This window comes from Podarcis liolepis, assembly GCF_965112155.1.
Source record: "Podarcis liolepis genome assembly, chromosome: 5".
Lineage (NCBI taxonomy): Eukaryota > Metazoa > Chordata > Lepidosauria > Squamata > Lacertidae > Podarcis > Podarcis liolepis.
The window spans coordinates 15942757-15969601 of NC_139556.1; the positions used below are offsets into that span (position 1 = coordinate 15942757).

Below are 26845 nucleotides of genomic sequence, written 5' to 3' on the forward strand. Positions count from 1 at the left end.
CAAAAAATACGGTATATATCCAGTTTTTTGACTTAAGGAGCAAGACTGGAGACACAGGAACCCACCTTATCCTTGAAAAATGGGGCTTGAGGTATGGCAAGAAATAGGTTCAGTTTGTATTTTAATCTGAATTCACCTGGTTTTCACATTTCAAAACAATATATGAACTGGAACACAGCTATATTTGGAAATTTGCGCTTCTCCAAGCAAGAAAATGAAGTATATGTGCACACCAAGAATCACGAAAATAGTATACAAAGTGCAATAAAGGGGAAATTGCTTGCAAAACTGTGTAAACTAGGCAACACTGTACACAATAATGTGTATATTAGAAGAACATTAAAGTACAGACAAATATTCATGAGTATTTCCCCCCCCCCATGCATCCTGATTCAGAAATGTGGCAAATTGATATGAAAATTGTAAAAATAAATAAAAAGCAGACAAACCCAAATTGACCAACTTCTCCATCCTTAGGATAATCATGGAAGTTTTTAAAGGCTGGTGTTGTCTTGTGTTTTTAATATTTTGTTGGGAGCCGCCCAGAGCGGCTGGGGCAACCCAATCAGATGTGTAGCATATTATTATTATTATTATTATTATTATTATTATTATTATTATTATTATTATTATTAGTCTTTTCCCCTAAAATGGAGTGGGAAACCGAGACAATACAAATTAATCAATGTAAAAGTGAATCAAATGGATTTCTTTTCTAATAACTGGACCCTGAAAGCCCTGAAACGAGAAAAGGAGAACTTTAAATGCAGCATATTATTACGGTAAAATAAACTGAAGAAAATATATTGGCTCCTATTTCCCTTGTCAACCAAAAGCAGCCACCTCCAGAGTAGGATCATAGCAGCCTCTCTGTAGTCAAAGCACTAGGCAGGAGATGTTCTGGAGTGCAAAGCAAAAAGTCATTCTCTCTCGTCGCCCCCCCCCCCCAAATACTCGCCAACCCGGTAGAACTGAAAGATAGTGGAGAGACCAAGAGAATGTAATTATACATGCTGGAATGTAGCCAAGCCTCTGTGACTGCTAGAACAACCCTCCTGTTTCAAAACATGCCACAGAATCCTTAATAACCATATTTTGTAAGGCCTGGATTTATATGATAGACAAAGGGAAGCTATAAAAATGCTCATTATTTTCAAAAGCATCAAGGCTACTGTCTGCATATTCCAAACAGGGCTGTGTGTGTGTGTGTGAAGGGGGAGTTATATTTTGTGGATGAAACTCATTTAATAATAATAATAATAATAATAATAATAATAATAATAATAATAATAAAAAACACTTTGTGGGGTTCCGCTCCAATGGAAATATTCCAGATTTTCCTCCAAAATATGTCTGTATTTCAGCACACACACACACACACACCCTGCTATTGAAAACAGGGAAATGTTTTGTTCTTCCCAAGGACATTTTGGCTGAAAATTATATTAGATTTTTTAAACACACAGAGGACTTATTTTAAAACTAGCTGTAGAAAAGTTAGTGGTTCACGGACCAACTTTCCAAGGGAGAATGGGCATTATTTTGTAAACGCAAGCTGCAGCTCTTATCATAAGACACAAGAAAGGCTAGGTGCCAACTTTGTAACTCTCCCCTTGAAAAAGAGACGGATCTGTAGCAATTATTTATCTCGTGACTCTGAAGAGCATCACCAACTGATTTCTGATCGAGGTACTGTTGAAAGCACAAGAGCGGGCTAGGTCAGTTTCTTTTGGTCAGCTGGCAACACTGCCGACCACAGCAGTACTGCAATCACACTTGATCACAAATACGTCAATGCCATGGTAAAAAAACAACAACTGCTTATTTTGGAGCATTCCCACTAGGTTGTGGGAAGTATTCGCCAAGCGGACAAATTGTCTGATCCACAGTCCTGCTTGGGTTCCTTTTCTTCTGATTTTCATTGGTGACGTTCTTCTTTATACAACTTTATACTTTAAACTGCCCTGTGATCCTTGGACGAATAACAGTAAATAATAATAATAATAATAATAATAATAATAATAATAATAATACTTTAAAAAAATTCCTCCCATTAGCTTCAGCGGGGCTGGGGAATATTTATTTATTTATATAAAAAAATTATATACCGCTGTGTCCTAAAAGAGTCAAAGCAGCTTACAGCAATCAAACATAAAACCAGGCTTTTTTCCCTAGCTGGAACTCGCCAGGGCTCACATCTGGCATCTCTCAGGTGGAAACCATTGCCATTAGAAGAGAACAAGGGGGAATTCTGGTACCTCTTTTTCTAGAAAAATAGGACTGCATAAGACCATACAAAAGTTAAAAGCAGACATCAATTAACCATTGTCATCAAATGAATCTTGAAAAGTTGAAAACTGTTGAGGAGTTAGACCCTCGCATCTTTCGTATCTTCCGGCAAGTAGGCAGCCAGGTAACCTCTTACCAGCTCTGGGTCTCACGGTCTCAGGTCAGATACTGATGTTATGCTCATAAAGTAAGAGTGAGTTGTTGCAGGAGGGATAAAAACCTTTGATTATTCAGGGCTATTTTAGGGGTTCGGGGACATGGCGCTGTGGTCTAAACCACTGAGCCTCTTTGGCTTACCGATCAGAAGGTCGGTGATTCAAATCCCTGCGATGGAGTGAGCTCCCGTTGCTCTGTCCCAGCTCCTGCCAACCTAGCAGTTCAAAAGCACACCAGTGCAAGTAGATAAATAGGTACCGCTGTGGCGGGAAGGTAAACGGAGTTTCTGTGCGCTCTGGTTTCCATCACCGTGTCGCGTTGTGCCAGAAGTGGTTTAGTCATGCTGGCCAAATGGCCCGGAAAGCTGTCTATGGACAAACGCCGGCTCCTTCAGCCTGAAAGCGAGATGAGTGCCATGACCTCATAGTCGCCTTTGACTGGACTTAACCACCCAGGGATCCTTTACCTTTTACCTTATTTCAGGGACTCTCATGGATCTGGTTGAACCAAAGTACATCTTGCTCCGATTCAGGCCACAAATGTTAGCAAATTTAATATGGGGGCATCTCAAATTCACAGCCTAAGAACATGTTACCAAAGTAGTATAATGGTATTAAGGTACAGGCCACACACCTGCGTTTCTGATGACACCCCCAAACATCTTGTAAGAATTAAGCTATTTTTGTTAATAATAATAAAAAAAGAATTAGGTTGGGTACCAATAATTGCTTTTAGCCATTGTCACCCATGGGAGACACACCCATCTCTTTTATCCTTAGGTTGTCTTTGACCAGATTATACAGGCTTTTTTTTTTTTACAATGTAATTTTTATTCAATTCCCAATTTTTTAACAAATGGACTTCAAATTAAATAGTCACATTGTTTCAACAGATTTCACGACACCTTCAACTTTCTGGGACAATCTGTTCCCACCCTCAGAAACCAACGGGCTCCCTGGCAAAGTTGCAAGGAGCCAGTTTGGCTCTAGACTCACAGTTCAGGATATTTCAGGGTGCCAATAAAATACGATATTCACACAATACTTTTGGATGAGAGTGGTTCACAGGTGTCAACCCGTGCGAGCTCGGCTACAACTCCTTATCTTTATCCGGCCAGAAAACAGAAGAAAACAGAAGATCATGGCGAGACCTGCACAACCAAATCAAATCCAACTCTCCTCTAAATGTGAGGATCAGTTGCCCTCAGTCAGCGTGAGTCCAGTGAAGCTGATGATATTAAACCAATTTACGTTATTGGAGTATTCGGCCCCCCAAGTATCTAGTTTGTGTTTATAGCAAATGATTTACCAATGAGCTGCAGATCGAGAGGTTTATTCCATGGCTGAAATTATCCAGTGAATGATTCTGAACAATGAGTTGATGTGAGGGAACGGCCTCGGAGACAATCAACAAGCAGAGAGGAGGCAGAAAGCTGCTGGATAAATGGTATAATGAATTATGAATTACCCACCTAGCTGGATTGTTTAACCATGAGTCCAATTCAATTCGACAAAGTACTTAAGCAAACGTGTCATATTAGGAGTCGGGCGAAGATCTGCTCCAATGTCCAGCTCTCGGTAACTTTGCTTATTCGTCATTTCCATGCACGTTAAACTCAGCCCCACCCTGAAAAATATTAATAAAATGCCCCACGCTTAACTCTTTTTCCACACTGCCCTAAATGCACGTCTAAATAAACCTCTTAACATCCCCACTATATTGTGCAATGAACGTTTTCCTGTACGCTAGAGTGATTCCTGCTCTCTCTCTCTCTCTTTTTTTTACCAAACACAATCCCCATGAAATACTGTGGTAAACATTTCACAGAATACTACAGCAAACACTCTTCCCATTATCAGATTAGCCATTTCACTGAGCACCACATTAAGCACACGTTTAAATACTGAGAAAAGACATACAGCTTCTTCTTTCGACTGCGCCTCGTTACCCTCCCTAAATCCATATTTCTTGATGTGGGGTTGACCGGCCTTCGCGCCCCCCCCCCCTTCGCCATGCATGCAAGCAAACAATTGCCCAAGCGACACCCCCACCCACAATATCCTCCTCCCCGGCCCAACACTTTATTTTCAGCTTGGCTCAGACTGGAGGAGCTTCTCGCATGGTTGGGGGATTTTTCATTGAGGGAATAGTAGCTACTTTGTGCAGCAACAACAAAAACAACAACAAGGCACATCGAGGGAATCTATCTTGAGTAGTTGTGGCTGTGATGGGGAGAGATCAGTTACCACCTCGCCTGCCTGCCCACAACGAAAGACATGAGATCCGGGCGCGTGATGGCTGGGGCTCTGAGTTACAAAGCTTTGTTTGGGTTTTACAGGTGTGCCGTAATGTCAGCAAAATTACTGTGCTTCGAGCTTTCAATGGATTCATCTTTAGCAAGCGTTTAAGAGGCATGAATGCATCTCCATTGCTGACTGTCAAGATTCAACCTGCACTTCTCTTCAGCTTTTCTTGTTTCTCCGCCCCCCCCTTCTTCCTTCCCCCCCTCTTTTTTCTTTTTTTTTTAACTTGCAATTTGATGTTTGATCATTTGAAGCAATGAGGCGGAGGGTAATTTACGTTATCAGGGAGGTATGAGGGGTGCTCGGAACCCAGACGCGAGGCCCATTCGCCTGCTAAAGCACCATCGTAATGTAATGAGACTCCAGTCAAGTGCAGCTAGTAATGGAGAGGAACGCTTTCCATTCATCTGCCTACCTGAACCTCCATGGAATATGACAATAACTTTTACGCAGGAGAAGGAGGAGGAGGAGGGGTGGGCAAAGTGTAAAGAGCCACCACACTGGGGGAGATCTCCAGAACCTTTCACAAGACTGCTTTCAGCTTGGGTCAGGTTGACCTGCCTTCAGCCTAACTTCTTGGATCCCAGGTCTGGTTCAGAGAAGGCTTCCGCAAAAAGGGCATACATTATTTTTAATGTATGTTGCGTGTCAACGTCCCCAAGCCACCCCTCAAAATAATTCACACAACACACGTAATTTAAGTTTTAGGTTTTGGGGCACTATTTTAGCCACAACTTTATTAAAATACAAAACCTGTGAGTGGTTGCTTAGACATTGGTTATGACTATCTGTCCCCCCCCCCCCACCAGGGACAGAACTGACATTCTGAACTCCATCGGAAGCCAGTGAAGGGAAAGACAATGTTGGGGATCAGTTGAGCTGAGCGTCAGTCCCTCACCGCTCACCCAACCAGCTCCCCAAGGCTTGCCGGCCCTGGTCCCATTTCAGGGATTGGACGAAATCATGGCAAGCCCCAGGATTCCTTTAACGGAATTCCCTTCCAGCGCCACTGGAGGGGCAGGCACAGCCTATCCTGACCCCTCCACCACCAGCTTTTTATAACCAGTGCCTAATCGCAACCTTACAAATTGTGACGAATTGCTAAGTAGTAGGCAAAAACCAAGTGGCACCAGCCAATCAGCCAAATAGCAAAATTCCTACTAGGCCCCTGCAACAAGGCAGACGACCCCATGACAGGCAAAGCAAGGTCAACCGGAACACAGGGCGGGCGGGCGATCCATTGCACTCAGCGAAAGAGAAAGCAAAAGGCAGAGTGCCCCAATATTGAAAGACCATGGTCCCACCCACCAATTTGCTACATGCAATTTGCCCCAGCAATCCGGTCAGCCAATTATTGCACCAGGCAATAGCCATTAACCTGCCTGCCAACAGAGGACTGGGCTGGCGGCCCACACCGCAACCCGTGCTCTCATTTTAGGGAGAACACACTTTGCCAACTTGGGCATAGTTTGTTTTTTATATATATAATATTTTATTAGGTTTTCACGATAAAAAGGTTTAGACAAATGCAAAAAACGAAGAAAATACAAAATTATAAAATACAAAAATACACACATTAAGCACAAAAAAGAAAAAGGTACAGAGTTATAAAATACAAAAATACAGACATTTAACACGAAAAAAGAAAAAGAAAAAAAAACATATAAAAAGACAAAAATTCCCTCTTTCTTAATTTCTCCTCTTTAGTTAACTTATTTTCCTGACTTCCTCTTGTCTCCCATTTTTGTATCCCTTTTAAAAATTGGTTCAGCAAATTCATCTCCTGTTAGTCTATCTGTTATTGATCCAATCTTACGTTTTACCTTGTTGCTAAAACCCCTGCAATTCATTTCAATGTCCTCAGCATTCAAAAATTTTACAATATTTCTGCAAATACATTTTAAATTTCCTCCAATCTTCTTCCACCGACTCTTCTCCCTGGTCTTGGATTCTGCCAGTCATTTCCGCCATCTCCATATAGTCTATTAGTTGCATCTGCCATTCTTCCAAGGTGGGTAGATCTTGTGTCTTCCAGTGCTTTGTGATAAGAATTCTTGCTGCTGCTGTAGCATACATAAAGAAAGTTCTGTCCCTCTTTAACACCGATTGGCCAACTATGCCCAAGAGGAAGGCCTCTGGCTTCTTCGGGAAAGTATATTTAAATACCTTTTTCAGTTCATTATATATCATTTCCCAGAAGGCCTTGATCCTTGGGCACGTCCACCAAAGGTGAAAGAAGGTACCTTCAACTTCTTTACATTTCCAACATTTGTTATCGGGCAAATGATATATTTTTGCAAGCTTGACTGGAGTCATGTACCACCCAACTTGGGCGTAATTTGGATCAGCTCTTCAGCTATGAATTCTGAAAAAATGCCTTGTTGTCACGAATCACCTTTAAGAACCCAGATGTTTAGGGAAGCACCCGTTGGTTAAGTGGGGCATGTAAAGTAAGGTGGGCTCTCTCTGGTGTTACGTTTGATCCCAAGGCCCATGCCAAGTGTCACCCAGAAAGGCTTAGCCGCCTGTCGTTTTTTATGCCGGTGTGACTTAAAATCGCATGGCCAGCCAGTCTGCCTGCTTAGGAAGGGAAGGTGGAATTTGCCTCAGCATTCTACAGTGACATCTGTGCAGAGCTTGAAACCTGGCGATTAAGATCCACCTTGACGAACCATTAACTTTGGAAGAAGCCTTTGGAAGTCAGGGAACTTCTGAACCTCTTTGGCTGAAACGGCAGAGTTTACCCAGAAAGCAAAGGCAGGGACGGCAAAGGTGAATCGATCAGCTGAGCTGAACATGCCTTGAGAGCAGGTTGCAGAGACGGACATAAGAAACATAGCTGGGCTTGAAGACCCACAAGGATGTTTCTGGGGTGCCCATTATTTCTTCTTCTTTTCTTCTTTTGGGGCAGGTTTATTGGAGTGAATTCTCCCCCCTTCACTTCCATGTCAGCAAAATTTTCTCGGTACACGTGAGACCTTTAAAGCCCATTTTTAACACACTCTTTCCCTCAAAGAATTCTGGGTGCTGTAGTTGACCCCTCACAGAGTTCACATCCTCCAAAATCTCTGCGATGAAAATAGGGATGTCCTATATTATTATTATTATTATTATTATTATTATTATTATTATTATTATTATTATCCTGCCCATCTGACTGGGTTGCCCCAGCCACTTTGGGTGGCTTCCAACATATAATAATAATAATAATAAACATTAAACATCAAAAAAACTTCCCCATACAGGGCTGCCTACAGATGTGTTCTAAAGGTTGTATGGTTACTTATCTCCTTGGCTCAGGGGTCCTATAACTCAATAAAGGTAAAGGGACCCCTGACCATTAGGTCCAGTTGTGGCTGACTCTGGGGTTGCGGCGCTCATCTCGCTTTATTGGCCAAGGGAGCCGGCGTTTGTCCACAGACAGTGTCTGGGTCATGTGGCCAGCATGACTAAGCCGCTTCTGGTGAACCAGAGCAGCGCATGGAAACGCCATTTACCTTCCCGCCGGAGCAATACCTATTTATTTACTTGCACTTTGACGTGCTTTCGAACTGCTAGGTTGGCAGGAGCTGGGACCGAACAACGGGAGCTGACCCCGTTGCGGGGATTCAAACCGCCGTCCTTCTGATCAGCAAGTCCTAGGCTCTGTGGTTTAACCCACAGCGCCACCCGTGTCCATACCCTCCAACATTTCTCTGATTAAAATAGGGTCATCCTAAGAAAAAGCAAGATATCTGGGATCAATTCAGAAACTGGGACGGCTTCTGTGAATTTGGGACTGTCCCTGGAAAATAGGGAAACTTGGAGGGTCAGTGAGTTACAGTTACCAGCAACCCTTAACAAACTACAGTGCCCAGAATTCATAGAGGCAAATAATGTGCTTCACTTGTGCTTTAAAGGTATACTTGTGTGCACAGCCTTAATTTCTGCATGTCAGGCAGCTGCTGAAAATACAAAACTGGGGTAGGAGGGGGAAGATGGCCAGCTTTCCACTGAAGCAAATCCGGGGAGTGCTGAAGGTTGTGTTCAAGCCGTCCCTTTTCGGCTCTTAATTTTGGAGGGACTTTGAAACAGGTTCTTAAATACCACATGGAGTTCAGTGTCGACTATGGAAAAGGGGCTGATTTGTCGAGAAGGGTCAAAAACATTGTTAAGCTGGAGTTCCCACGACTGAAAGGAGCAGGAGACAAAGGAAAATATAGCTATAAATATGAAGAAGAGACATGGAAGGGACTTAAGGGCCTCGGATATAAGATTACCAGGTTAATGTGCTAGATTGATGGGATAGAAAGGACTGACAAAACCCGGTACCAGGAGGAAGAGACGCTGGATGAAGATTGGATTGTTTTTTTATTGTTTTTTATTAGGAGTGTTCTACAAAATTGATGAATGTTAGAAAAATGTTGGAACGAAATTATTTGGCTTTAGTAAAAATATTTAAAGAATTATGTAAGAATATTATGGTTATGAGAAATTGGTAAAAGATTTAAGTTTTAAGCTTTAAGGTTTTTTAAAGTAAGATAAGATTAAAATAGATTAAGGTAATGTAATGACAGAATATTATGAAATATGGAAAGGATTTGCTGCGACAATTAACAACTAGGATACAAAAAAAGGGAGGAGGAGGAGGTCAAAGAAAGAAGGTAATGACAGTTAAGGATTTGAGAATATTGGATTTGTTTTTAAATGTTTGTGGTATATTTTTGTCTTTTGATCATGTTGTGTTATTTTTTGATTTTGATTTTGATTAATTTGTATTGTTTGATGTGGTTTGTTTTTTCTTGGTTTTTTCTTTCTTTTTTTTCTACCTTGTTTTCTTTTGTAATTTAATTTTTTTCCCAATAAATATCATTTAAAAACAAAACAAAACAAGCCGTCCCTTTTCAGGTTGTAAATGTGTAAAGCTATCCTAACACTCATGTGCTGAAATAATCTGAATGACCCTGAAAAGCCCGCCCTGACTTTCCCACCAGTTGGGAAAGAGGGAGCAGCAACGATGGGAAAAACCACACGCCGCAAACTCCAGTGAGTCATAAACCAGCTGCTTGAAAGTCAAGCCCTTCTTAACCATTCCAGGAGAGACAGATTGATACCAGGCAAGAAGAAAGAAAATATAAACACATCTTAAAAATAGGACCACAAGTGCAAAATGGAAAATAACCTCTCTGTCACTTTTTTTAAAAATAGACTTCTTTCAGCTTCCGTGGTTTCCTGTAGTATGTGGGGTTAAATAAACCCCCAAGCAGCCATCTTCAAATACTAACAGATGCAGGTGGCACTGTGGTCTAAAGCACTGAGCTTCTTGGGCTTGCCAATCAGAAGGTTGGCGGTTCGAATCCCCGTGACGGGGGTGAGCTCCCGTTGCTCTGTCCCAGCTCCTGCCAACCTAGCAGTTCGAAAGCACCCCAGTGCAAGTAGACAAATAGGTACCATTGTGGCAGGAAGGTAAACAGCGTTTCCGTGCTCTCTGATTTCCATCACAGTGTTCCGTTGTGCCAGTAGCGGTGTAGTCATGCTGGCCACATGACCTGGAAAGCTGTCTGTGGACAAACGCCAGCTCCCTTGGCCTGAAAGCGAAATGAGTGCCACAACTGCATAGTCACCTTTGACTGGACTTAACCATCCAGGGCTCCTTTACCTTTTTTACCTTTACCTACTAACAAAAACCTAAGATTCTGGGAAGTAATAGTTCTCTGTGTTGAATGAAGAATAGTGAAATCACTGCTAAGAAGGTCAAATCATATACAGTGGTACCTCGGGTTAAGAACTTAATGCGTTCTGGAGGTCCATTCTTAACCTGAAACTGTTCTTAACCTGAGGTACCAGTTTAGCTAATGGGGCCTCCTGCTGCCGCTGCACTGCCGGAGCACGATTTCTGTTCTCATCCTGAAGCAAACTATTTCTGGGTTAGCAGCGTATGTAACCTGAAGCATATGTAACCCAAGGTGGTACCTCAGGTTACAGATGCTTCAGGTTACAGACTCCGCTTACCCAGAAATAGTACCTCGGGTTAAGAACTTTGCTTCAGGATGAGAACAGAAATCGTGGTCCGGCGGCTCGGCGGCAGCAGGAGGCCCCATTAGCTAAAGTGGTGCTTCAGGTTAAGAACAGTTTCAGTTTAAGAACGGACCTCCAGAAAGAAGGAGGGCACAAGGAGAAGGGGACGACAGAGGACGAGATGGTTGGACAGTGTTCTCGAAGCTACGAACATGAATTTGACCAAACTGCGGTAGGCAGTGGAAGACAGGAGTGCCTGGCGTGCTCTGGTCCATGGGGTCACGAAGAGTCGGACACGACTAAACGACTAAACGACTAAACAACAATGTTTTCATCTGCTTTCACTGGTCTCCTAGATAAATTATATCCCTCCCCCCATTCTTTTTTTAAAGTTTTTGTCCTCTTGGTTCTTGAGTTTTCCAATCAGCTTTGCTATTTCAGCGTAGTCCATCAGCTTAGCTTGCCATTCCTCTCTGGCAGGGACCTATTCTTTTTCTTAACCCTTTTCTGCTGTTCTTAAAGATGTTTACCTGGGTGCCTGATAAAGTGAGGTATATAAAATCTGAGATAATGTTTCCCGTGCATCTTCCACACTACTATAACTCAGGGTTATAACAAAAAAACTTGACCGGCCACAAAATCAGCCCAGAGAAGACAATGCACAATGTGGCACACGGCAACATAATTTGTGTATGGAATATGCTTACCGTATGATTTGGTTATAGCTGGTGGTGGTGGAGGAAGAGGAGGAAGAGGAGGAAGAGGAGGAGAAGTCTTTCAGTGTCTACTGGCCATGATGTCTATGCAAAACCTTCAATGGGCACCAAGACGTCCTAAGACATCCTAAGGGCAACAAGAGGAGAACATTGGGCTTCCTAGAGGGAAACAAGCTGAGCGATGGAGGAAGAATTTGTTCTACATGCATTTATGAATGGAATTTGGCAGTGTCAAGCAGAGCTTTGCCCGCCCTGAACTGCGTCTTGCACCGAGTGTCTGATTGTGACAGCGCTGCTCCTGCCTTCTCTTTTAAAGGCCTGGCTATATATATAAAAATATATACATTATGCATAGAGTAAGAGTCAAGCCACATCTGGTATTATACTTCTGCAGCATAATTTTGCAAGCATTGCTATATTATGCAATTATTAATACTGAAGTATTTTTAGAAAAGTTATATGAAGTTCTGGACATAACTTCCTGTGCTGGTTACTTCAGAAAAGCCAGAGTGTGTATGTGTATAACAGGCATGTAATATTATTTTCATAATTATGTGTATACTAATGCATATGATATGTGAGAATGGTTCATATTTTTAGTGGAACAATTTTTTTTAAAAAAAACCCCCAAACCTTGATTCTCATTGAGATTGGGATAAGTTTGACACTGAGATTTTCGTCAAAGTCCGTGACTAAACGAGATACTTTTCAGACTTTTATTTATTTATTTACTTACTTACTTTACTTAACACTCTTTATATACCTCTTGGTTGGAATAAAAAAAGCAAACTAAGCTGTTTACAAGAAATATTAAAATTATCTGTTTTTTAAAGTTAAAAGCAAGTAATCAAAACATTTAAAAGATAGTTCAGATTAATAGGAAAAGATAAGGAAATGTCAACATCTACTTGCCTGGACAAGCTTGCTGAAACAAATACTTTGGAACCATGGTTCTCAAACTTAATTCATTCTGGAAGTCTGTTTGACTTCCGAAACCGTTCGAAAACCAAGGCACGGCCTCCGATTGGCTGCAGGAGCTTCCCGCACCCAAGAGGAAGCTGCGTCGGATGTCCAGCTTCCAGTAAACGTTTGAAAACCGGAACACTTACTTCTGGGTTTGCGGCATTCGGGATCCGATTTGTTTGGCAACTAAGCTGTTTGAGACTGTATGTTTTGAGCAGGAACCAAAAGGGGTACAGAGAAGGTGATTGCCTGCTGTCAATAGGCAGGGAGTTCTAAAGTAACAACAACAGCAACAATAATTTATTATTTTTACCCCACTCATCTAGCTGGGTGTAGGTGCCGCCACATTAAATGATTGATTTCATTGAATTGCAGGATGAGTATTATGTGGTCTCTGTAACATTGCCAGTTCCACACAGTGAAGCAGTCAAGTGATTTCAACAGGGGAAGGTAACCCCACAAGTAAAAAAGGTAAAGGACCCCTGATAATTAAGTCCAGTTGCAAACGACTCTGGGGTTTCAGCACTCATCTCGCTTTACTGGCCAAGGGAGCCAGCGTTTGTCTGCAGACAGTTTTTCTGGGTCATGTGGCCAGCATGACTATGCCGCTTCTGGCGAAACCAGAGCAGTGCACAGAAACACTGTTTACCTTCCCCCCGGAGCGGTACCTATTTATCCACTTGCACTGTGACGTGCTTTCAAACTGCTAGGTTGGCAGGAGCAGGGACTGAGCAATGGGAGCTCACCCCGTCGCGGGGATTCGAACCGCTGACCTTCCAATCAGCAAGCCCAAGAGGCTCAGTGGTTTAGACCACAGTGCCACCCATGTCCCATACAACAATGTCCTTACTTGGTGATAAAGATGAGTATTGGAGGTTGTACTTCTGCACCAGTCTGAAGGACATCACTGCCCCGAGGCATAGGGCGGCCCCGGTCCACAGGTGACTCGCCTCTCCTGGTCTGGAAGCGAGCACTCTTCCTGTGGGAACTTAGTTCCCCCCGCCTCTGCCCTGAGCCTCTGCAGCTCAGGAGAGGCTGGAGGGTTACCGGACCCAGAGGCAACCTCAGCTTCACCTGACGGGGCTGAGAGTGGAGTACCTGCAGGCAATCACCTCAGGAGCCAGAGCAGACTCAGCTGGTGCCTGCACCTGAGGATCCAGCACAGGTGAAGACCCTTCAGGCTCAAGCACCAGCCCCGGCTCAGCTGGTTCTGGAGGCTGGGACTCCTGTGCAGGCTGGGATTCCTCAGGTTCAGCCTCCGAGTCCGAATCCCAGGCCATCACAAGGAAGAAGGTGGACCAGCCCCAATTCAGTAAGAGGAAGCAGGCATGCCCATGCTTCAGACAGGAACCACGAATGTACATTGAAGTGAGCACTCACCAATGCTTCAGACCCTTATTGCATTATTTTCCATTGTAGGAACATTTGGAATCACATCACCACCCAGACATAAATGCACATAGCAGGGCTGTCTTAAGCATATGCAGCAAAAATCTACCCACCCCCACCACCCCAGGTTGCCCAGAGTTGTCACTCTGGGCCAGCCGTCAAGGCGTGCAGGCAGGGCACAGAGGAGCACGAGGTGGTGGGCACTAAGCCGGGCACCTTGTTGGGTGGGCAGCACATCTATGAGGTCCTCTCCAAGGTCCTAAGCCAATCCCAGGCACACAAGATGGCAGAGCCAGCCGGCTGCCTCAGCACCTCGATGGCTCACTTGCCCCCAAACTCACGGCAGAGAGCCGCCCGCAGCAGAAGAGCCTGTCATGGCGCTCCAACGGGCGGGCTCTTCCCCAGATTCCTACTCTCGGGCCCCAGGTTCTCAGCTTGGCGCCCCTGAAAGGCCAGCACCCGGGTTCCTAGCACCCCTAACGCCTATGGTTAAGTCGGCCCTGGCACATAGCCAGAACTGCATCATGCCAGGTGAAATATAAATTGAACTATAGCAAAATAAGAAACATTTTTTAAATAAAATGTTGATTTTTTAACTTTGCTCTTCATCCAAAAAAGAGAGGAAAAGGTGTGTGTGTGTGTGTGTGTGTGTGTGTGTGTGTGTGGAAAGAGCAGTTTGCAGATCACAAGAAAAGTCATTCCCGGCCCTCAGGTTTACAATCTGGAAAGACATGACATAAAATGAAAAAGAACCGGGAGGGAGGAGGGGAAAAGAAAGCAGAGTTCTCGTAATGAGCAGTAGGAAAACTCCTATTTCATGGAGGGGAGTCAACAGTTGCTGGTCTTTCTGCAGAGCTCTGCACTCCTATCTCTCTTCCACCTAAACATTAGGACATTAGGAAGAACTTTCTGAAAGTAAGAGCTGTTCGACAGTGGAATTTGCTGCCAAGGAGTGTGGTGGAGTCTCCTTCTTTGGAGGTCTTTAAGCAGAGGCTTGACAGCCATATGTCAGGAGTGCTCTGATGGTGTTTCCTGCTTGGCAGGGGGTTGGACTTGATGGCCCTTGTGGTCTCTTCCAACTCTATGATTCTATGATTCTATGATTCTTTTCCCATCTTCTGATGGGACAGTTGTTGCAGATGACAATAGAAGAAATTGCCTGACCTTCTAACAGAGTGAATGAGAGAGACTGCAACTCCAGCTTGCTCCCTTATCCCCCACAGCCTGGTGGAAGCTCCTCAGATCAAGGCTGCAGGCCTATACGGACTTACTTGGGAATAGGACCATATCCTCCAACATTTCTCTGGTGAAAACAGGGTTGTCCCATTCCATAATGATAATTTTACTGTTTATACCCCAACACATCTTCCTGGTTTGCCCCAGCCACTCTGGGATACTTCCAACACATACAGTGGTGCCCCGCAAGACGAATGCCTCGCAAGACAGAAAACTCGCTAGACGAAAGAGTTTTCTGTTTTGGAGGTGCTTCGCAAAACGAATCTCCTTTGGGCTTGCTTCGCAAGACGACAATGTCTTGCGAGTTCCTGCTGTTTCCCCCCCCCTTTTTTTAAGCCGCTAAGCCGCTTATCAGCTGATCCGATCAGCAGATAAGCCGCAAAAAGCCGCTAATAGCGCTAATCCGCTAATCCATCAATGGGCTTGCTTCGCAAGACAAAAAAACCGCTAGACGAAGAGAATCACAGAACGGATTCTTTTCGTCTTGCGAGGCACCACTGTATAAAAACAAAAAACATTTAAAAAAACTTCAGGATTGCCTTCAGATGGCTCAGGAGTCGTATAACTCCATACCCTCCAACATTTCTCCAGTGAAAATAGGGGGAAAGCGGGACATTCTGGGACCAAATCAGAAACTGGGATGGCTTCTCTAAATCAGGGACATCCCTGGAAAATAGGGAGTGTCTGCAGGACCCATTGAACCCAATGAAGTTTACAACTGAGTAAGCAGGTCTAGGGTTGCACGGTTAGTCGCCCCCCATCAAAGGAGACCCGATTTGTCCCCAACAGACCTTGTGACTGTAGCTGCATTTGGAAACACATCTTCGTCAAGCGGAAAGGCACCGGGCAGTAACGAGGTGACCACAAATTTGCAGCGGTTGAGACTGTTGCTGCTCCAGTTTATTGGAGTCTTGAGCTCACTGTGTGCAGGCGCTAAATATGACAACAGAAGCAGCTGTCAGCTAGCGGCTAACAGGAATCTCTCTTCTGCAACCTCCTTACTCTTGTTATTCCCACCACACTGTGATTTAGAGTGTAGCCCTAGGCGCATTTACCTGAAAGTAAGCTCTAACGAACACAGGATTACTTGTGAGTAGGGATTGCTCTGTCGCATAGGGATGGGCAGATTTGTCCATTTTTGAATTCCTTGTTTTTCCAGTCTAAAAGTTTACTTCTCCCCGTTTTCACATCAGTTAGTGATTTTTATTCTTATTTTTCAAATGCTCATCAACATGTTACTGCAAATTCATGGTAATGTAGCATACAGATGTTTGCATGCAATTTCCCCCTTTTTTGCATGCTACTTTTCATGAATTCATGTCTGTGCATGTGTCCGGTATGCCCCATGGAGGACCTTAAGGTCCATAAATAGCAACACCCTAGTGGTCCCGGGCCCTAAGGAAGTTAGATTAGCCTCAACCAGAGCCAGGGCCTTTTCAACACTGGCTCCGGCCTGGTGGAACGCTCTGCCTCATGAGACCAGGGCCCTGCAGGATCTGATTTCTTTCCGCAGGGCCTGTAAGACAGAGTTGTTCCGCCTCGCCTTTGGCTTGGAGCCAATTTGATTCACTCCCCCTCTTTCTTTTTTCTTTTCCTTTCTCCTCCTGCGATGAGGCTACATTTTAATATTTTAATGTTTCAATATTTTAATGTTGTATCTTAATATTGTTTTTAAGTTGTATTCATTCAACTTGTTTTTATTATTGCTTGTTAGCCGCCCTGAGCCAAGCCTTGGCTGGGGAGGGCGGGGTATGTATAAATAAATTACTACTACTACTACTACTACTACTATTATTATTATTATTATTATTATTATTATTATCCTTGTACAGTGGTTCTCCAACTTTTTTCTCTGGGCCACCCTTTCAGAATAAACATTTGCTCGCAACACACCAGATTTTTAATGGATACATTGGGAAACACAACCAGGATTGTCCTCACCATCACTTAGTGCTCTTACTCTCGTTTTGAAAAGATATCTATCCAGATTCTGCAAATATTGGGGGGGGGGGGTTATACTATACCATTCAACACTGAAATGCTTCATTGTTTTTCTTTGATTGTCCTTGAATCTTCCTGCTACACTAGCCATCCTCGCCTCTCACCCCGTTTGAGAAACACTGGGCTAGTATAAGCATTTGTATCCATGTTGCTTGGCTGGAGAACTGCCCTGCAAAATTTGCAAATATTTGCTTTTCTAAGTGGTACCAGACCCTCCAAGTGCCCCTATTTTTCAGGAACAGTTGCAGATCTACAGAAGCCATCCTGGATTCTGATTTTATCCCAGAATGTCCTGCTTTCCCTTAAAGGTCAAGGGACCCCTGACCATTAGGTCCAGTCGTGACCGACTCTGGGGTCGCGGCACTCATCTCGCTTTATTGGCCAAGGGAGCCGGCGTACAGCTTCCGGGTCATGTGGGCAGCATGACTAAGCTGCTTCTGGCAAACCAGAGCAGCGCACAGAAACTCCGTTTACCTTCCTTACCTTACCTATTTATCTACTTGCACTTTGACGTGCTTTTGAACTTCTCATTGGAGAAATTTTGGAGAGCATGGAGTTATGTAGCCTCCACGCCAAGGAGACATACAACCTTCAGAAGACATCTGGAAGGCAGCCCTGTCTAGGGATTTTTTTATGTTTAATGTTTTGTTATGTTTTTATATATGTTGAAAGTCTTCTAAAGGTTGTATATCTCCTTGGCTTGGAGGTCACATTTAAAAATAATAATATATTTATACTTTTCAAGTTTCTACATTTCACTAATTTTACAATCATTTTAACATTTCAAAACCTGACTTCCTCCTCCCTCTTTCTGCAGTTCCTTAAATTTATTTTTAATATCTTCTGCATAGCCAAATTAACTTAATTTGCTCAATTCTTCTTCTTCTTTAAATATATACTCTTATGAAAATGCAAGTTATTACAATAATCCTGCCAATGTTCTTATCTGATTGCAATTCATCTGTAAATATTCAATAAACCATTTTCATTCTTTTATTAAAAAAAAAAGTTTGTTACCTTGATTTCTTATTTTTCCGGTAAGTTTCACCATTTCTGCACATTCCACAAGTTTTTGTATCCATTCTTCCTTTCCTGGGACGACTTCTGCTTCTTTCCATTTTGGGGCGAGTAACATTCTTTCCACTGTAGTAGCGTACATGAATTCGTTTCTATACAGTTCAGGTAGTTCTGTCCCTAAAATTCCCAGAAGAATAAAAGTCCCAGAAGAAAAGCTTTTGGGTCTTTGTTTTTTTTTTACAAAGGTTATTTTAAATCAGGGGTCAGCAACCTTTTTCAGCAGGGGGCCGGTCCACTATCCCTCAGACCTTGTGGGGGGCCAGGCTATATTTTGAAGGGAAAAAATGAACAAATTCCTATGCCCCACAAATAACCCAGACATGCATTTTAAATAAAAACACACATTCTGCTCATGTAAATACACCAGGCAGGCCCCACAAATAACCCAGAGATGCATTTTAAATAAAAGGACGCATTCTACTCATGTAAAAACATGCTGGTTCCTGGACCATCCGCGGGCCGGATTGAGAAGGCGATTGGGCCGCATCCGGCCGACGGACCTTAGGTTGCCTACCCCTGTTTTAAACATCCTTTTCTCTTTTGAAGGTCGCATTTTGCTGCCTGAGAACAGCAGACCAGCTTAGGGGTAGTAGGGCAGGCGTTGTGACCTGCACAGCTTTGCCCAATTGCCTGCGGCTCAACACCTGAAACCTGAGGCGACTGCCTCATTCTGTCTCATGGTAGGGCCAGGCCTTGTTATTAGTTTGAGTATACCCATATTGGCTCAGAGGGACGTGTTTTGAAAGCCGTGTGCTCCCCATCAGTTGTATGTTAAGTGTGAAATAAAAAATTTAAGGTCATATATATATATATATATATATATATATATATATATATATAATGTTCATAACTGCATATATAAACCACATGTCTGAAACCCCACAGAAAAAGCCCTGAAACCATTTTGTCCCTCCCAAATAGACCTCAAATATTTCTCTGCAAGGTCGAAGGAAAATGGAAAAGCCTGTCTTTTTCTTCACAAATCCTGTCTTAAGGGTATGCCTGTGTACGAATTGGGTGAGCCTGTGACCTGGCTTAGGAAACTAAGTAGTTATCATTACAAAAGACTGGCCAGGCTCCCCAGGTAATCCAATCAAGTGACCATTAACAGGTAACCTGCCAGACAGGAGATAAACAACGCACTCAGATTTCTGTTGTAGACCGCACTTTCTGTGATGTAGGTATGATGTATATGGGGCGTGGCCTTGAGCTACACCCCTTCTGTGATGTATGTATGTTTCTGGGGGTGGTCTTGGACTCCAGGGTGGGCAATTTAAAATGTCTATATAAGGGCGGGCACACCTTTGTTCTGGGTCCTCCTCCTTTCCTGCGTGTGAGGGGAGCACCCTGTTGCAACAGATGAATAAAGATAAGGCTTACTAGCTGCTTTGTTTCTCAGTATTCTCTGGTTGGCCTCTGTTATTTTCTCCGACCGATGGAGAACCTACAAAGGACTCTATAAGGGCTCTTGTGTTCCCCATAAGGGAATAAGGGCAGATTTTTGTTTATTACAAGTGGAAGGGTTGGGGGTTTCTAAAATCAGAGTTTGTAACGTTGTTGTTGTTGTTGTTTAGTCGTTTAGTGGTGTCCGACTCTTCGTGACCCCATGGACCAGAGCACGCCAGGCACTCCTGTCTTCCACTGCCTCCCACAGTTTGGTCAAACTCATGCTGGTAGCTTCGAGAACACTGTCCAACCATCTCATCCTCTGTCGTCCCGTTCTCCTTGTGTCCTCCATCTTTCCCAACATCAGGGTCTTTTCCAGGGAGTCTTCTCTTCTCATGAGGTGGCCAAAGTATTGGAGCCTCAGCTTCACGATCTCTCCTTCCAGTGGCTGATTTCCTTAAGAATGGATCGGTTTGATCTTCTTGCAGTCCAGGGGACTCTCAAGAGTCTCCTCCAGCACCAGAATTCAAAAGCATCAATTCTTCGGCGATCAGCCTTCTTTATAGATTCTTATAGAACAGTAATATATTGTAACCAGAATAGAAGTTCAAAAGGGGAAGTAAATGTATTTTTAGTATTTTCATTATTGTCATAGTTATTATTATTTCTTATCGGTAGAAGGCAATGTTAACTTAGACTTCCTCGTTTTGCTGTCTGTATTATTTTCTTAAGTCAATAAAAAAAAAGAAATAAAAAAGAAAGAAAGGGTATCTACCTAACAACCCACTTATTGTACCTGTTCCTATTATGAGTGGAAAGTATATTACAGGGAATGATGTTGGAAATGTTGCTTCCGAGCCTTTTGCAGAATGGTTGAAGTGCAGCCGAAGAGTACTTCTGACTCCCTGGTCTGTCCTTCCAGTGAACACTCCGGGCTGATTTCCTTAAGAATGGAGAGGTTTGATCTTCTTGCAGTCCATGGGACTCTCAAAAGTCTCCTCCAACACCATAATTCAAAAACATCAATTCTTTGGCGATCAGCCTTCTTGATGGTCCAGCTCTCACTTCCATACATCACTACTGGGAAAACCATAGCTTTGACTATATGGACCTTTGTTGGCAAGGTGATGTTTCTGCTTTTTAAGATGCTGTCTAGGTTTGTCATTGCTTTTCCTAAGCAAATCTGTGCTGCTTTTTCAGGGGTTCCACGGCCACAGGAGCTGGGGGGGGGGGGCTTGTGCTTTCAACTCCCCCCCCCCCCCCAGGCTCTCGAATGCCCTCGGCAGCTCGACGCTCCTAATAGAATCATGCACGGCACTAACTCCACGTGGCAGGCGATCCTAATTACATCTTGTCCACATGAAACCGAAAAGCCTCCATGCGCCAGCCTTGAGAAAATGCGGGAAGAAGGCCAGAGCCCTTGAAGGAATCAATTGCCGTCTCTTCTCTCTCCCCCCCCCCACTTCCTCCCTGCTTTCCCTCCCCAACACCACCACACATGCCCCCTTTTCACCCTGTTGGAAGGTGACATTTGCTATTAACCTTATATTGGGCCATTTTGTAAATCAATGTCACTTACATTTAATAACAAGTGTAATCAAAGGAATTATGCAAATTTAATTTGATGCTTCTTGAATTATGCAAATCCACTGCACATATAATGGCTTCTGACATGTGCCCAGTTGGAGAATGTTCCATTACCTCCTCTCTTATTACCCCTTCCATTATTATTTTTTTATTTTTATTTTTAAAATCCGGCGCTCGGGGGAGGGGGCAGCGATCGAGCTTTCGAGTGTGTAGAGGAACGGAGAAGGAGGTTGAAAGTGGAAGATATTCCTCTCTCTCTCTCTCTCTCTCTCTCTCTCTCTCTCTCTCTCTCTCCCGCTCTCACACAAACCCATTCACAATCCATGCAGGAAAGAATCCTGCAGGCATTTCTGTTATTGCAGAATAGGGCAGTCAGGCCGGGGGGGGGCAGGCATGGGGGGGGAGTCATTTCCCAAGAATGGCTTTGCAGGCGATAACAGCACAGGAATCTGATTCTAAATTATTGCCCTTTGAGTCCCATCTCCATCTCTCTATTACTAGTCCTTGTCTCAACTGCCTAAATTATTAGAAGCCGGGGAGGGCGAGGAGAGGAACGAATGTCATAAACATTACAGCAAGCAGGAGACCTGGGGCTCAGAACGCAGCCGTTGCTTCAGAAACAGGCATGTACACACACAGAGAGACATCTCCCTTAAAACTCTGCCAGATGCCCACCAAAGACAGGCCCTGGCTGGGCACGCAGCTCTCTTGCGTCCTGTGTCCATGTGTGTCTTTGTGTCCTTTTGTAACCTTTCCTTCTCTGAGAAAGACAAGGGGAGAGAGTTAAGGATGCAGGGCAGCAGCTGAAGGTTGGGGAAGCAGAGGACTGTTTACCTCCTAGGAACTATTTCGTACCCTCCAACATTTCTCTGATGAAAATTGGGACATCCTATTCCATTATTATTATTATTATTATTATTATTATTATTATTATTACTACAGTGGTACCTCGGGTTACAGGCGCTTCAGGTTACAGACGCTTCAGGTTACAGACTCCGCTAACCCAAAAATAGTACCTCGGGTTAAGAACTTTGCTTCAGGATGAGAACAGAAATCGCACGGCGGCAGCGGGTGGCCCCATTAGCTAAAGTGGTACCTCAGGTTAAGAACAGTTTTAGGTTAAGAATGGACCTCCAGAATGAATTAAGTTCTTAACCCAAGGTACCACTGTATTATTATTGCTTTTTAAAAATATATATATTTAGGGGTACTCTCATTTTCCTACTCATATTGAAATACTGCCCCTCAGTGAGGCCAAACTTAGATTCACAAAATGTTTAGCGGTATGCATCCCCCCAGAAAAAAAAGCACTGCTTATTATTATACACCACCCATCTGACTGGGTTGTCCCAGCCACTCTTGTGCAGCTTCCAACATATATAAAAACATAACAAAGCATTAAACGTTTAAAAACTTCCCTATACAGGGCTGCCTTCAGATGTCTTCTAAAGGTTGTGTAGTTACTTATCTCCTTGGCTCGGGGGTCGCATAACTCCGTACCCTCCAACATTTCTCTGACGAAAATAGGGACGTCCTAAGGAAATGCAGGACATTCCGGGATCAGATCAGAAACCTGGATCGCTTCCCTAAATCTGGAACTGTCCCGTTCTTCTCTAGTAGGGACTTTGTCTTCCTTCCATCTCTGGGCCAGTCACATCTGTGCAGCCGTGGTCACATACATAAAGAGTCTTTTCTGCACCTTTGGGAGTTTGGTACCTAGAATTCCTAAAAGGAAAGCTTCAGGCTTTTTAACAATCATTTGCAGAATAGGGATAGGTATCTTGTTAGAATGATAGATGAGCATCAAGTGATACTGATCCTAGCTGTGTTTCCCAATATATTTCTTATCAATAAAAAATTTGGTGAGATGCCAGCAGATTTTTTATTCTAAAAGGGTTATATGGATTGATAATTTGTTTTGTTAAAATTGTTCAATAAAAACATATTTTTAAAAAAGAGAGAGAATCACTAGCCAAAAGCAAAAACTACATATTGAGTTTTTGCCGGTCAAGTTCTTGGTAACATTTTGGCTGCCACCTTACACAGAATTACCTGAGAGGAAACCACTTTCAATTCAGTGAAACTAAAGGTGGAGTAAATATGTTTAGAATTCTGCTGTTGAGCTCCCACCCATATAAGGCCACCATAATTGGCCCAGTGATAACCAGTAACACTTACGGTACTTGGAAGAAGACCACCATGGGGGAATTGCCCTATGGCTTCTCCCCTGGTGATACTAGATCTACCTTATCATTCGAAACCAAATTTCTAAGGAGTCTGAATAGCTCTCTTTTGAACTTTGCCTATCGCAGTTTCTCATAGTTTGGTATTTTATTTCCCCTCCCACCCCCCATGTTAATTCATTTCTCGAGGGGCGGGGGGGCAGAAATCCAGGGAGGGAACAGGCAGCTCCAATGCAAGGCAGAAGGAGAGCAAGCAGAGGAGAAGAAGCAAGAGAGGAATCAACGAAGCCATCGTCTAATTGGCCCGCAGTGAATTATTCACATGTATAATCTTTTTTGAAAATTCCTGCGCAAAGAGATGCAAGCAAATGCTGTTCATGTTTAAAAGTCATTTCCATAAGTAAGTGCAATTTCTCTAGTGTTTGCCCCTGTTTAATGAAGTGAATTCTTGTTTGCATTTCTCCCAATTTCCCAACGAAAGGCGCCCAAGCGTTTGCACCAAAATTACTCGGCCCAAATTAAAAGCCTCCAACACTTTTCCAAAGGGGGGCGGGAAAGGAGGTATGTGTGTGTCTGGAGGGGCAAGATCATGCTTATTTTTTAAAATGCCTTAAGTGCACCCCAAGATACTAATTTATTTTTAGACACTCATTATTAAGAGTGCTAGTAAGTTTTCCCCTTCTAGTTCTCTCTCTCTCTCTCTCTCTCTCTATTCCTCTCCCCCTCTATTTCTTATTTAAATGAACTTAATGGCAGTAGATGCAAATGTCTGGAAGAGGAAAATAGTTAACATTTATTTATTCTTACTGTTGTCTCTTCCCTGGCTGCTATCATTAGAACACTTCGCTGCATCCCATTCGCTCCCATTAGCTCTGCTATCAGAGCCACCCAGCACGACTCCAGCCCCGCTCGAAGTGCTTTTCTGCGGCCCACATAGGGGCTGCATCGTCATTTGCAAGGCACTGGCTTAATGACAAGAGGAAGGGGGAAGAAGAAAAAAGGGAAAGAGGGGAAAAAACAACCCAGGAAATATTGCAGACAGATCTCGGTGAAACGACAAAACCAAACCACCCTGTTCCATAACTGCAACAAAGAGGGCAGGGAAATATATATATTTCCCCCCTGCCCATGGAGTCTTGAAAGAGGCCCCCACCACTGTCCTATCGTGGCTCTCTCTTGCCTCAAATGGACAACGTCTTTGGGGACAGACGCGCTACTGCAACCCATTCATTCAGGCAGTACATGGAGAAAGACACCCGTGGGGATTGCAAGTGCTTTGAAAGGCACTCAGGAGGACCCAGCGAGGCTGCAAAGGCCTGAGGCAGCTGTTGTTTGTGCGAGGCTGAGCACCCCAGTGTGCTGTTGCCAGGCGCCGGGGTCTCAAGAGGTTCTAAGCAAGATGGGACCCCCACAAACATACACACACTTCAGAGCTGTGGAGCAGGGCCAACCATCAGACCAAGCATGGGGGATTCCCTTCCAACACCTTCAGAGCCATTGGGCAGAGTTAACTGTTAAGACCAGGACAGATGGACCACCTTGCGCCAGCTTCAGAGCCGTTGGGAAGGGTCAGCCTTCAGACCAAGCAAGATGGACCCCCTTCCACCATCTTCAGAGCCATTGGGCAGGTCAACCATCAGACCAAGCAAGGTGGATTCCCTTCCAGCACCTTCAGAGCCATTGGGCAGAGTTAACTGTTAAGACCAAGCCAGATGGACCCCCTTCCACCACCTTCAGAGCCGTTGGGCAGGTCAGCCTTCAGACCAAGCAAGATAGACTCTCTTCCACCACCTTCCGAGCTGTTGGGCAGGTCAACCGTTAGACCAAGCAAGATGGATCCCTTTCCACCACCTTCCAAGCCACTGAGACAGGATCAGCCTTCAGACCCTGAAATAGATCAGGGACATCCAACTCCCAATAAATAGACTGTGATCTACTGGCAGTGATCTACCCATTGTTGTTGGATGGACCAAAGTTGTTGATCTACCAAACACACCCCATGATCTACCAGTAGATCATGATCTACCTGTTAGACATGCCTGGACTAGATGATCTGCAAGGTCCCTTCCAGCTCTATGAGTCTATAAAACTAAATCCACAATCAAGTGCCATGTGAAAGAGATCCACAAGCTGCTACCACTGCTTTTTTTTTTTTTTTTTTTGCCACTCAATGCATACCCTCCAACATTTCTCTGATTAAAATAGGGACACTGTATTGTATTGCATAACTACTACTACTACTACTACTACTACTACTACTACTACTTTATTATTTATACCCTGCTCATCTGACTGGGTTGCTGCAGCCACTCTGGGTAGGCGAATTCCAAAATATATTAAAACACAGTAAAACATTAAACATTTAGAAACTTCCCTATAGAGGGCTGCTTTCACATGTCTTCTAAAGGTTGTATAAATACTTATCTCCTTGGCTTCGGGGTCTCATACCATCCAACATTCCCCCCCCCAATGATAATAGGGTCATCCTACCATAGCCTCCAACATTCCTCTGATGAAAATAGGGATACCCTAAGGGAAAAGCAGGACATTCTGGGATCAAATAAGAAACTAGGACGGCTTCTGTAAATCCAGTACTGTCCCTGGAAAATAGGGACACTTGGAGGGTCATTGTGGAAGCGAATTAGGCAGTATGGATTAGCATGACCCCTAGCCGCTTCCATTCCTGCCTCAGCATGTTGGTCAAGGCAAGGGGAGGTGAATGAGTCAGTCAGCCCTCTGACCATTGCACAGGGAGTGTGCACTTCTGCCTCACTCTCTGCTGTGGGTAGAAGGGCAGAAGCCTCTTCCCACACTCACCTGTAAAGTTCTGGACTGTGAATTCAAGTGTGCTGAGGTAGCTGTCAGGGACTAGACTGAAGAGGAAGGGTGGGGACTGCCCCTTCTTCTCCTGAATCTTCCCAAGACCAGGAGGACAGTATAGATTTAGAACAGTGGTTTGCAGAAGGGCATAGTTCAGAGGCTGCAGAGGGGAGAAGCTGGGAAATACTGGAAGAGGAAGACGGAGAAGCACCGGTTGAGAGACAGCTGGTGGACTCAGTGTCCTTGGAAAGCATTCCTGACACACACCCCAAGACCAGATGGGCATTGAGGGTATTAGAACAGAAATCTCAGAGACAGAAAGCTCAGTTTAACCGATGCAGCAGTGACGTCGAATAAGGGAGATGTAGGAGGCTGGGACTTTACTTGGAGCAACACCATTGTTAGGAAGGCTGCATTCACTCGCCGTTCTCTGCAAATTATTGAATAAATTGCTTGGCAAGAACTTTTATCGTTTCTCTGATTCTGGGCTGCCACCAGGGAAGGGATCGGATTCCTCAAGCCTGACAGAAGCTAAAAAAAATACCACCCACAGAAGAGTGGACCAAAAAATAGCAAATAAATGAAAATTCTCCATGAACCACACATAGTAACAGGGTGAGTAATCCTTGGCTAGAGATAGCCTTGGGGAAGGGAGCGAATGATGAGCAGGAGGAGCTAATAAGGGTGTACTCAAAAAACAACCCAACAACAACAACCCAATGAGATGGGGAAAGGGGGTGTT

At 43.9% G+C, this 26845-nt stretch overlaps 2 long non-coding RNA genes across 3 annotated transcripts in view; one reads left to right on the forward strand and one right to left on the reverse strand.

Annotated features, from left to right (window-relative positions):
- The window catches only part of LOC310706738, a 335070-nt gene that overhangs the window by 291609 nt on the left and 16616 nt on the right, over positions 1-26845 (forward strand). The window lies entirely within an intron of this gene.
- On the reverse strand, positions 2187-5342 carry LOC310707767. 2 transcript variants are annotated; one of them, XR_014526729.1, is made up of 3 exons: positions 5164-5342; positions 3917-4071; positions 2187-2266 (listed from the first exon to the last, which is right to left on the reverse strand). It is a non-coding gene; the product is annotated as an uncharacterized lncRNA (long non-coding RNA). The 2 variants fall into 2 exon arrangements; XR_014526730.1 differs by having other exon boundaries at positions 2192-2280.